Genomic DNA, 12,880 nt, shown 5'->3' with positions numbered 1-12,880 from the left:
TTTTCCTTTACGGATCAGCTCTAAATTATTATACAGTATTTGCTTCATTTCTTCCACTCGCATTATTCAACGGAACTGGCATGCAGTGTTCGTTTTGCTAGGGTTATAATGGCCTGCAAGTGGGTTGAGGCGTCCCCAGCCAACCACCAGTGTCTGAACGACGTCCAGAAAAAGTGTGTCCTCATACGATGTCCTGCGGACCTCCGATGGACACAAGTCTGGGACATAATTTACGTTCGATTGGGGGAATATGGAAAGTACGCAACCAAAGTTGCGCGTTTTTGCTTTACCACCCCTCGCTAAACGCACGTTAGGAACTATGTCCAAGATTTTCCAACAATCTCTTTTATATGAACGGAAAGAGCGTTTAAAGACGAACAGAACGATGTCACACATGTTAATCTTCTTGTATTTCTAGAAAAGCAGTTACGCGCCGAAAACGTAGCATTTTTTCGAAAGGAGGCGACTTTGCGATTTTTTCATCTGGACACATGCTGAACCTTGAACTTCAAAGATAGAAAAACAGTACTGCAGTACATAGGCAATTCGTGTAGACAAAAATAATTTCATGACCTTGATGCTTGCGAAGATACGAGGCCTGAAAATTGCTAGGAAACGCTGTGGTCGAAATGGTCAATCTTGAACATAACAAAAGAAAATATATTTTCAGATATTTCCTGCGCGCATGTACTTCCTAAGCACTAGGCTTCAATACAGATTGGAACGATAAAATCTGAGAGGTCGACCGGACCACCCTGCATGACTCTGCTTGAAATCACCGTTCAATTAACATGAACAAGACTTTCGTGCAGAGTCTACACTTCATGATGAAGTACAAGGCTTTGGACGGAAGTCTTGTTCATGTTAATTGTAATAAAGTATTCCTGCACGTTTTACTTTCCGTCAGTGTAATCACAGTTAATGGGGCTTTGCCGAGCCGTCTGAGTCAATCACCAGCAGTGAAGTGGCCGGCAAACGCGATGTGCACCGAAGCACAAATCGCTTACACCATGGATGTCGGTGTGTTATTCCAAAAAAAGAGTGAAATGGGGAAGACAAAAAAAGCAAAGAAAAAGAAAGCAAAAGAAAACAAAAAGAAGGAAAGAAAAGGAAAATAAAAATGAAGAACACAAAACTAAAGCTGAAGAATCACACACTCTGGCGGGATCTTATGATGTTTGCAGAACTGGTATAAAAATAAGAGGAAGGAAGAACAGAAAAAAATGAAAAAAAAACAGAGAGAACGTAAACAGTGAACATGTGCACAACTGAAGGCATTACGCCTTTGAAAACTGACTGCAAAAGGAAAAAAATGCATTGAATCCTCGGTGTTTGACCCGAAATGCGCGCAATATTATGAATATGGTCAATGAAATGGGACAGCGGGAGTTGAACCCGCTCCCAACGGATATGCGTTCCGAAGATTCTACCGTTACACCTCACTGGCAATTGCTGGTACCTTTCCGACTGCTTCGTTTCATTGATCTGATTGCTTTGGGCGAAATTCAGGCTATGTGTTGTGTCATCCTCTGTGTTTCTTCGCCTCACTTTCTACTGTGATAATGAGTATGGTGGGCGGAAGTAGTAGTAAAAGAATAATACGACTTAGCGAGCAATTTGATACCTTCCTCCTCTCTCTCCCCCCTGTTACCCCAATTTTGCAATTTCCACCCCCACTCAATTTTTTTTAATTTTTTTCGATTTTTCACTTAAAATCGCTCATACACGCATAAGAATGCGATAATAGAGCGTAGAATATAATTTTCAATTAATAAATTCAATTACTATTCATTCCAACGAGAGAGAGAGAGGAGGAAAATATCAAATTATCGTTAAGTCGTGTTATTCTATAATGAGACACACGAAAAGAAGCGCACATACGCATAAATGCACTTTCTAAACTCATTTAATAATTCAAGTCATTACTATACACATTCAATTCATTAATGTGTCAGTCCAGGTTCGGTAACAGCATCAGCCCATGGGCGCCGCCATTTGCAAAGCGTCACACCAGGCAGGTCGGAAAGCATCACGTCAGGTGGCAGCACCGCTGTCATCATTGGGACTTCCGTGGAATGCAGAAAGAAACAAAACAAAAAAAGTGCTAACGAGGGGAAAACACGCGCGAAAACAGGCACACACACAAAAGTCTCACCATCGCGAATATGTGCGGGCATGCACCGACGAGAATAGCAACAAGGGTCATTGACAGAATGGCGTACAAGGGAATTGCGAACATGTTTGGGCATGCACGGACAAGAATAATAACAACAAGGGGAAGACTTTCTGCTAATCGCAACAAGGTAAATCGCCAAACATACACTACTCCAATACACGCTGTCAAGTAATCGCAGTTAGGGGGTAGGTAAACGCGACAACAGAAGAAGTATTGAAACGACAACTCACCGGCACCGAAGTATTTCCACACACATCACTCAGTCAAAAACAGTCGCTCGTCACGAAATTCGTGGCGAGGAGAGCACCAACAACATGACCGCCACTCAGAGATCCACCCGAAGCAATGAAGCGTTCGTTGATTTCTCCGCCAGGGCATCAGGAGCTCTGCACTGTCATTGGTCGTGACGTCATCCGTTCCAAAGGTCGTCCAGAGAGGAGAGCTTCGCAAATCCCCCTCTGTTATTCATTAAATATAGTAACCAATTATGACGTCACTGTTTATAGAAATCTTGCATTAAAGCGAAATCCAGACGGGTGCGCACCTACACCACAACCGTTGCCCTAGCTTCCCCTGCGAGAATGAAGCACTGGTCTACCAGACACCGCGCTGTTTGACGTCATCATTTCCTCCCATTGTCTTAGGCTGCTCCTGTGAGCACCCAACCACCGCCCAAACGGTCAACGTTTCAAAGTTCGCTCTTGCTATCAGGAGTGAAGAATGCGCGCCAGACAAGAGTGCTTCATGCTCCCTGGTATTAATTGAATTTACATCGCCATATTATTTTCTTTACTGCACTATTACTGATTTTTCATTCTTACATTAAAGATTACAAAAACTACTACTACTACTACAAAAAATGCTCTTGCTCCTGTTATTGAAGGTCATATGAAATTACTCTAATTTTTAACAGTCATAAATTATATTCACTCATTAAAGGAAACACCATCCATACGCAAAGGCTGAGAAAAAAAACAACTGAGCCTAGCAATTAAGCGCTATTTCCTCGAAGACTTACTAAATGACTAAATAAACATATCAAAAAGCGCTTTTTCTACTTTCAATCATTGTGAACCATATCAACATTTTTTGTACAACAATTCAAGAAACTAATCATCGCTCTCTTCATGGACGCTGTTGCTTCTGTCTAAAATAACTGCCCCTATTGAAGATGAGAAAATAATAAGTGAGCCTGGACCACTGAAAGTGATCAATAGGCTTACTCAATGCGCGAAAATCATATTTTCTTTCTGATTTTGATCTTTAAACGTAGCGCACTATCCACAAAGCGCGATCTCAGTTGTCTCGCGACATAAACCCCCAATTATTATTATTATTATTATTATTATTATTATTATTATTATTATTATTATTAACCATAGAGCGCGCTAAGTTTTCCTCAACCCCCATTTCTGCTTGCTACATGATGTGTCATGCAGTGACGCAGGGCAAGAATGAATAAATTTAGCATATGAAACGCATTTTCGCCATTCCGTTTTACAGCTTGCTTCCATGCATGAGCAGACACACAACCCTACCTTTTTTGTTCACGTTCGCTATGAAATTTAATTATTATTACTTGAAATGGAACAAACTGCAGCAGATTCGTCTTACAGAGACGGAAATTTGCATTGAACGCTCAGATACCCGATTTTCTGCGCTACGACTGCAAAATTAAGCACCATCATCAACACATAAGTCATAATACGTGTCATGCCTTATCGAGCAATGTGCATACCGACAGGCATGACAAAACACAGAACAAACACACACTCCCGTTTCTACTGTCCGAAAATTATGGAACCGCGTAATTGTACGCACCCTGAATTTTACCAGGAAATCTAAACTTGAACAGAGCTAAAAGCCCGACAAAAGCTAACACGGACAAACAACAACTGAAAAACAACAATTAACAAACACACCCATTCGTTTCTGCTGTCTGAATTCGCGCTAAATGCGTGAGCGATTCCAAGAGCAAGCACACCGTTTGAAGAAAGCCTAACGAATGTAGCTCAACACAGCCCTCGCCACAATAGCCGGGTGGGAGGCGGCACGATTCACAAAAAACGACTTCTCTTGCTGATTTTTATTTTAAAACACGGTTAACTAGCAATTAAGCTCTCCAAGTTTTTCTTACTTCTCATTCCTTCCTGCGTCTTCCGCGTCCTGTCATGCAATGAAGCATGGCAAGAATTAGTAACTTTAGCATATGAAAGTCATTTTCACCATTCCATTTCGAAATTTGCTTCCATGAGCAGGCACACAGCCGCCCGTTTTTTGTTCACATTGGCTATGAAAATCCAATAATCATACTTACTTCCAACAAATTGCAGTGAAATCCAGATTCGATTCACGGAGACGATAATTTCTACCCTCTGCGTTAAGCGCCCAGATACCCGTATTGATGCTGGAATTGTAATAGCTATGACTGCAAAACTTAAGCACCTTCATCAACATAACAGTTATAATGCATGTCATGCTTTATCGAGCAAAGGGCATGCACAAGAATCGTGAAGCATCACAAGATACACGCTAACAAACAACAACTCACAAACACACACACACACATTTCTCCTCTCAGAAAATTATTAAGCAGCATAATACGACATACTCTGAATTTTACCGATAAAACTAAGTTTGGACACAGCTACAAGCACGACAAACGCGCAATCTATCAACCTACAACAATAACTGACGGTTAACTAGCAAACACACCATTTAATTCTACGCTAAAGGCATGAGCGATTCGATAAGAACAAAGCACACCGCTTTATGAAAGCCTAACAGCTATGTAGTTTTAATACGGCCCTCGCTGCGATAACTGCGTGCAAGGCTCATAAAATCGGTGCGAATCCTTGTAAATTAGCGTGCCCAAAACAAGCACTTCACCTTGCCCGCAAGTCATTCCACAAAGGACTCTATTAAAAAACGCGCGCGATAAACCTCATTTTTTAAACTAATATTTCGCGCAATCGTACATAACTTCTTCACTCGACCGACAGGAATAGGCATACACAAAGAACTCACTTGCCAAGTGGGGTCCCCGCATAAAATACGCCCGCACACAACAACAACAATAAATGATGACGATTAGATTGGGTGTGGTGGGGTGCTGTGGTGGGTTGAGGCACGCACACAGACACACATACAGACTCACATTTTTCATTACACACAACGAGCGTCGCGAGTCTTCACAGTCACAGAAATCCATATTATTTCTCTAAGTCAATAATTATTCATCGCAAAACACTGCCCATATATACTATGTATGCAGCCATGAAACAATAGAGCTTCGGTTCGGATGTAATAGGATTCACCGTCTGCCGACCGACGCGTACGAGAGAGAGAGAGAGAAAAAAAGAAAGAAAAACACGAGCGAAAGCAGGCCAGGAATGCGCGTTGGCTATGGCTATGCGTACAGAAAAAAAGAAAGAAACGGTGCCATCATGCTCATATGCAGCATCTCTAATACATCTCCCTATTATTATTACTATTTTCAACAACATCAACACCATAATACAGATGGGCTACACGAAATTCTGATTCTTTCCTTTTACTTGTATTCGCTTCCACTAAAATAATTTGAAGCAATAATATACAGTGGAACAGGAAAATGAGAACAGAATTTCAGCATACGCTACACGCTGGTTCACCTAACAAGCTCGAAACCTTTCTGAATATATCCTGCAGGTACTGGAATAAAGATTTATCGCAAAGATAATCATCTGCTGCACGTCGTATTTTTTAAAATAAGAAATGGTAAAAACACTCGCTCTCAGCGTGTTAAACGCTATATGTAGCAAATAATAACAACAATATCAGGGCATTTTTGTTCTTTATTTCGTTATTTCCAAGAGCTCATTACTTTGTGCGAGCCATAGAAAAATTAAAAATTTCTGCTTTGCTGCCGTTAAAGTAGCACGAAAACGCACTCGAATAGCAAAGTGCATATTGTCAAGCATAACAAATGCACACGCTAACGACAACAATAACTACTAACAAACACAACCCTTCATTTCTACTGTCTGAATTCGCGGTAGAAGCGTATAAGTGCTTTCACAAGAACAAGCACAGTGCTTGAAGAAAGTCTATAACAAATGTAGCTCAACGCAGCCCTTCCCACAATCACCGTGTTGAAGGCTGTCTTTTCTTTCTGATTTTGCTTTAAAAACGTAGCTTAAACAGTTTTTCGCACATAACGTTTCTGCTTGCTACGTGACGCGTCCTATCATGTAATAAAGCAGGGAAAGAATTACTAAATTTAGCACACAAAAAGATGTTTTGCGATACCGATTCGCAATTCGCTTTCATGAGCAGGCACATCCCTTCCGTTGTTTGTTCACAACTTTACAGCGCGCATGAAATTTAAACACGATTTCTTAAAATGCAACAAATTACTGCAGAATCGTCTCACGGGGGCTGGAATTTCTACCATCTGCGTTAAGCGCTCAGATACCCGCATTTTTGCACAAATAGCAAAATAGCTATGTCTGCAAAAAGTAAGCACCTTCAACAAGTTCATAGTTCCTGTCATGCCTTATCGAGCAATGTGCATGCCGACAGGCATGACAAAACACAGAACAAACACACCAATTTCTGCTGACAGAACTGAGCCGTACAATGAGGCACGGAGCAACCCGGGCAAAACAAGGGCTCACACATTCAGTGAGCAGTGACTACTCCTTGATCAGCATAATACCACATACTGTGAATTTTACCCCAAAAACTCAGCTTGAACACAGCTACGGGCAAGACAAATGCACGTGCTAAACAAAAAACTGACAAACACACGCTTGCACTGATACTGTCTGAACTCGCGTCAAGTGAGTGCCAGCATAAGAACAAGCACTCCGGTTCTTGCTGTTGTTGTTGCTCTTAACTAACAAATGTAGCTTGATGCAGCCCTCGCTGTGATGACCGCGTGGAAGGCTCATAAAATCGATTCGAATCCTGGTAAAATAGCGCGTCCACAACAAGCACTTCACCTTGTTTGCAGGGCACCCTGTACCCATCTCTTTTCAGAAAACGCGATAAACTTTATTTTTAATCAATATTTCGCGCTACAGTACTTTTCTTTCACACGAAAAGGCGTACACAATGCGGATATTACTTACTTACTTTTCAAGTGACTTCCTAGCTTCACAAATACACACGCCCACACATATTTTTCATACACACAACGAGCGTCGCCTATTCAAACTCCCAAAAGTGTCTTCCCAGCCACATTATTCCTCGGGTTATATCCAATAATTATCCAACGACATAATACGCAACACACATATGCGCCAGTGGTACAAAGGACAGCGCGTCTTCGCACCGGATGTAATAGGAACTTCCACGCAGACGACACCAGCTAAAAACAAATAAAGCAGCTCAGAAATGAACATTGCCATTGCGTACAGAAAGACATCGAACTCCATGCAGTAATAAAAAAAGATGATTAACACAGAATTGGAATTCGTTGCCTCTTGCTTTATTCACTTACACCAAAATATTTTGAAACAATACTACAGAAGTGAGTCAAGCAATTGAGCAAAGAATACATCTGGATTCGCTATACACACAGCACCTCTAAGCCATTTTTAAACCAAACGAGAATGCATGTATTCATTAGTATGCTATAATAATCGTAACAAAAAAGAAAAAAAAAAGAAAGGAATGCATGTTCGCTATACATCCATGAGAAAACGGTGCCGAGCTTTTGCGCAGCAGTTATGATACAGAAGGGTTATGTTTGCTTTTATTTCGTTGCACCCATATATTTTGCAAGAATACTATAGAGTGGAACGGGTAAATGCGATCATCATTCGCTACACACTGTAGCTGTCACCATTTTTCAACCAAACCAGTTGACATGTGTTCATCAGCATACGACTTTTCACTAGATAGATAAGTTGCTAATGACACTCACAAAATTGCCATACCAACATCATTGACTGCAAGCTTCAGTGCCCAACAGAGCAATGCGCGCCCATCAGCATGCCTTGGACTCACTTCGCACACATACGATACCTTTCTTAATATATCCTACTGCCACCGGAATCAAATGTTTATATGTTTATCGCAAGGATAATCATCTGCCTCGTGTTGTATTTTTTATCTTTTAAGAGACGCCAAAAGAGCCTCACTCTCGTCGTGTTAAACAGTACGGAGGGACTGATACAATAGAGGGCAGGGTAATTTTTCTTTATTTATTTTATTTTTTCTTTAGAGTTTATTACTTTGTACGAGTCATCTAAATTTAACATGTCTGCTTTGCCGCTGTTAAAGTGATGAAACAGTGCGCCTGAACCGCGTCCCCACGCGAGCCGCATGCGGGCCCGTTCTCGCGGTTTGAACACGCTGACTAAATCGCGCGCGCGGTCCGTTACCGATTCCCCGTGCGAGCCCACTGTTTCATCACTTTAACAGCGGCAAAGCAGACATGTTAAATTTAGATGACTCGTACAAAGTAATAAACTCTAAAGAAAAAATAAAATAAATAAAGAAAAATTACCCTGCCCTCTATTGTATCAGTCCCTACGTACTGTTTAACACGACGAGAGTGAGGCTCTTTTGGCGTCACTTAAAAGATAAAAAATACAACACGAGGCAGATGATTATCCTTGCGATAAACATATAAACATTTGATTCCGGTGGCAGTAGGATATATTAAGAAAGGTATCGTATGTGTGCGAAGTGAGTCCAAGGCATGCTGATGGGCGCGCATTGCTCTGTTGGGCACTGAAGCTTGCAGTCAATGATGTTGGTATGGCAATTTTGTGAGTGTCATTAGCAACTTATCTATCTAGTGAAAGGTCGTATGCTGATGAACACATGTCAACTGGTTTGGTTGAAAAATGATGACAGCTACAGTGTGTAGCGAATGATGATCGCATTTACCCGTTCCACTCTATAGTATTCTTGCAAAATATATGGGTGCAACGAAATAAAAGCAAACATAACCCTTCTGTATCATAACTGCTGCGCAAAAGCTCGGCACCGTTTTCTCATGGATGTATAGCGAACATGCATTCCTTTCTTTTTTTTTTTCTTTTTTGTTACGATTATTATAGCATACTAATGAATACATGCATTCTCGTTTGGTTTAAAAATGGCTTAGAGGTGCTGTGTGTATAGCGAATCCAGATGTATTCTTTGCGCAATTGCTTGACTCACTTCTGTAGTATTGTTTCAAAATATTTTGGTGTAAGTGAATAAAGCAAGAGGCAACGAATTCCAATTCTGTGTTAATCATCTTTTTTTATTACTGCATGGAGCTCGATGTCTTTCTGTACGCAATGGCAATGTTCATTTCTGAGCTGCTTTATTTGTTTTTAGCTGGTGTCGTCTGCGTGGAAGTTCCTATTACATCCGGTGCGAAGACGCGCTGTCCTTTGTACCACTGGCGCATATGTGTGTTGCGTATTTTGTCGTTGGATAATTATTGGATATAACCCGAGGAATAATGTGGCTGGGAAGACACTTTTGGGAGTTTGAATAGGCGACGCTCGTTGTGTGTATGAAAAACATGTGTGGGCGTGTGTATTTGTGAAGCTAGGAAGTCACTTGAAAAGTAAGTAAGTAATATCCGCATTGTGTACGCCTTTTCGTGTGAAAGAAAAGTACTGTAGCGCGAAATATTGATTAAAAATAAAGTTTATCGCGTTTTCTGAAAAGAGATGGGTACAGGGTGCCCTGCAAACAAGGTGAAGTGCTTGTTGTGGACGCGCTATTTTACCAGGATTCGAATCGATTTTATGAGCCTTCCACGCGGTCATCACAGCGAGGGCTGCATCAAGCTACATTTGTTAGTTAAGAGCAACAACAACAGCAAGAACCGGAGTGCTTGTTCTTATGCTGGCACTCACTTGACGCGAGTTCAGACAGTATCAGTGCAAGCGTGTGTTTGTCAGTTTTTTGTTTAGCACGTGCATTTGTCTTGCCCGTAGTTGTGTTCAAGCTGAGTTTTGGGGGTAAAATTCACAGTATGTGGTATTATGTTGATCAAGGAGTAGTCACTGCTCACTGAATGTGTGAGCCCTTGTTTTGCCCGGGTTGCTCCGTGCCTCATTGTACGGCTCAGTTCTGTCAGCAGAAATGGGTGTGTTTGTTCTGTGTTTTGTCATGCCTGTCGGCATGCACATTGCTCGATAAGGCATGACAGGAACTATGAACTTGTTGAAGGTGCTTACTTTTTGCAGACATAGCTATTTTGCTATTTGTGCAAAAATGCGGGTATCTGAGCGCTTAACGCAGATGGTAGAAATTCCAGCCCCCGTGAGACGATTCTGCAGTAATTTGTTGCATTTTAAAAAATCGTGTTTAAATTTCATGCGCGCTGTAAAGTTGTGAACAAACAACGGAAGGGATGTGCCTGCTCATGAAAGCGAATTGCGAATCGGTATCGCAAAACATTTTTTTGTGTGCTAAATTTAGTAATTCTTTCCCTGCTTTATTACATGATAGGACGCGTCACGTAGCAAGCAGAAATGTTATGTGCGAAAAACTGTTTAAGCTACGTTTTTAAAGCAAAATCAGAAAGAAAAGACAGCCTTCAACACGGTGATTGTGGGAAGGGCTGCGTTGAGCTACATTTGTTATAGACTTTCTTCAAGCACTCTGCTTGTTCTTGTGAAAGCACTTATACGCTTCTACCGCGAATTCAGACAGTAGAAATGAAGGGTTGTGTTTGTTAGTAGTTATTGTTGTCGTTAGCGTGTGCATTTGTTATGCTTGACAGTATGCACTTTGCTATTCGAGTGCGTTTTCGTGCTACTTTAACGGCAGCAAAGCAGAAATTTTTAATTTTTCTATGGCTCGCACAAAGTAATGAGCTCTTGGAAATAACGAAATAAAGAACAAAAATGCCCTGATATTGTTGTTATTATTTGCTACATATAGCGTTTAACACGCTGAGAGCGAGTGTTTTTACCATTTCTTATTTTAAAAAATACGACGTGCAGCAGATGATTATCTTTGCGATAAATCTTTATTCCAGTACCTGCAGGATATATTCAGAAAGGTTTCGAGCTTGTTAGGTGAACCAGCGTGTAGCGTATGCTGAAATTCTGTTCTCATTTTCCTGTTCCACTGTATATTATTCCTTCAAATTATTTTAGTGGAAGCGAATACAAGTAAAAGGAAAGAATCAGAATTTCGTGTAGCCCATCTGTATTATGGTGTTGATGTTGTTGAAAATAGTAATAATAATAGGGAGATGTATTAGAGATGCTGCATATGAGCATGATGGCACCGTTTCTTTCTTTTTTTCTGTACGCATAGCCATAGCCAACGCGCATTCCTGGCCTGCTTTCACTCGTGTTTTTCTTTCTTTTTTTCTCTCTCTCTCTCGTACGCGTCGGTCGGCAGACGGTGAATCCTATTACATCCGAACCGAAGCTCTATTGTTTCATGGCTGCATACATAGTATATATGGGCAGTGTTTTGCGATGAATAATTATTGACTTAGAGAAATAATATGGATTTCTGTGACTGTGAAGACTCGCGACGCTCGTTGTGTGTAATGAAAAATGTGAGTCTGTATGAGTGTCTGTGTGCGTGCCTCAACCCACCACAGCACCCCACCACACCCAATCTAATCGTCATCATTTATTGTTGTTGTTGTGTGCGGGCGTATTTTATGCGGGGACCCCACTTGGCAAGTGAGTTCTTTGTGTATGCCTATTCCTGTCGGTCGAGTGAAGAAGTTATGTACGATTGCGCGAAATATTAGTTTAAAAAATGAGGTTTATCGCGCGCGTTTTTTAATAGAGTCCTTTGTGGAATGACTTGCGGGCAAGGTGAAGTGCTTGTTGTGGGCACGCTAATTTACAAGGATTCGCACCGATTTTATGAGCCTTGCACACTGTTATCGCAGCGAGGGCCGTATTAAAACTACATAGCTGTTAGGCTTTCATAAAGCGGTGTGCTTTGTTCTTATCGAATCGCTCATGACTTTAGCGTAGAATTAAATGGTGTGTTTGCTAGTTAACCGTCAGTTATTGTTGTAGGTTGATAGATTGCGCGTTTGTCGTGCTTGTAGCTGTGTCCAAATTTAGTTTTATCGGTAAAATTCAGAGTATGTCGTATTATGCTGCTTAATAATTTTCTGAGAGGAGAAATGTGTGTGTGTGTGTGTTTGTGAGTTGTTGTTTGTTAGCGTGTATCTTGTGATGCTTCACGATTCTTGTGCATGCCCTTTGCTCGATAAAGCATGACATGCATTATAACTGTTATGTTGATGAAGGTGCTTAAGTTTTGCAGTCATAGCTATTACAATTCCAGCATCAATACGGGTATCTGGGCGCTTAACGCAGAGGGTAGAAATTATCGTCTCCGTGAATCGAATCTGGATTTCACTGCAATTTGTTGGAAGTAAGTATGATTATTGGATTTTCATAGCCAATGTGAACAAAAAACGGGCGGCTGTGTGCCTGCTCATGGAAGCAAATTTCGAAATGGAATGGTGAAAATGACTTTCATATGCTAAAGTTACTAATTCTTGCCATGCTTCATTGCATGACAGGACGCGGAAGACGCAGGAAGGAATGAGAAGTAAGAAAAACTTGGAGAGCTTAATTGCTAGTTAACCGTGTTTTAAAATAAAAATCAGCAAGAGAAGTCGTTTTTTGTGAATCGTGCCGCCTCCCACCCGGCTATTGTGGCGAGGGCTGTGTTGAGCTACATTCGTTAGGCTTTCTTCAAACGGTGTGCTTGCTCTTG

This window comes from Ornithodoros turicata, unplaced genomic scaffold (genome assembly GCF_037126465.1).
Source record: "Ornithodoros turicata isolate Travis unplaced genomic scaffold, ASM3712646v1 ctg00000885.1, whole genome shotgun sequence".
NCBI lineage: Eukaryota > Metazoa > Arthropoda > Arachnida > Ixodida > Argasidae > Ornithodoros > Ornithodoros turicata.
Note: the sequence above shows the minus strand (reverse complement) of the source record.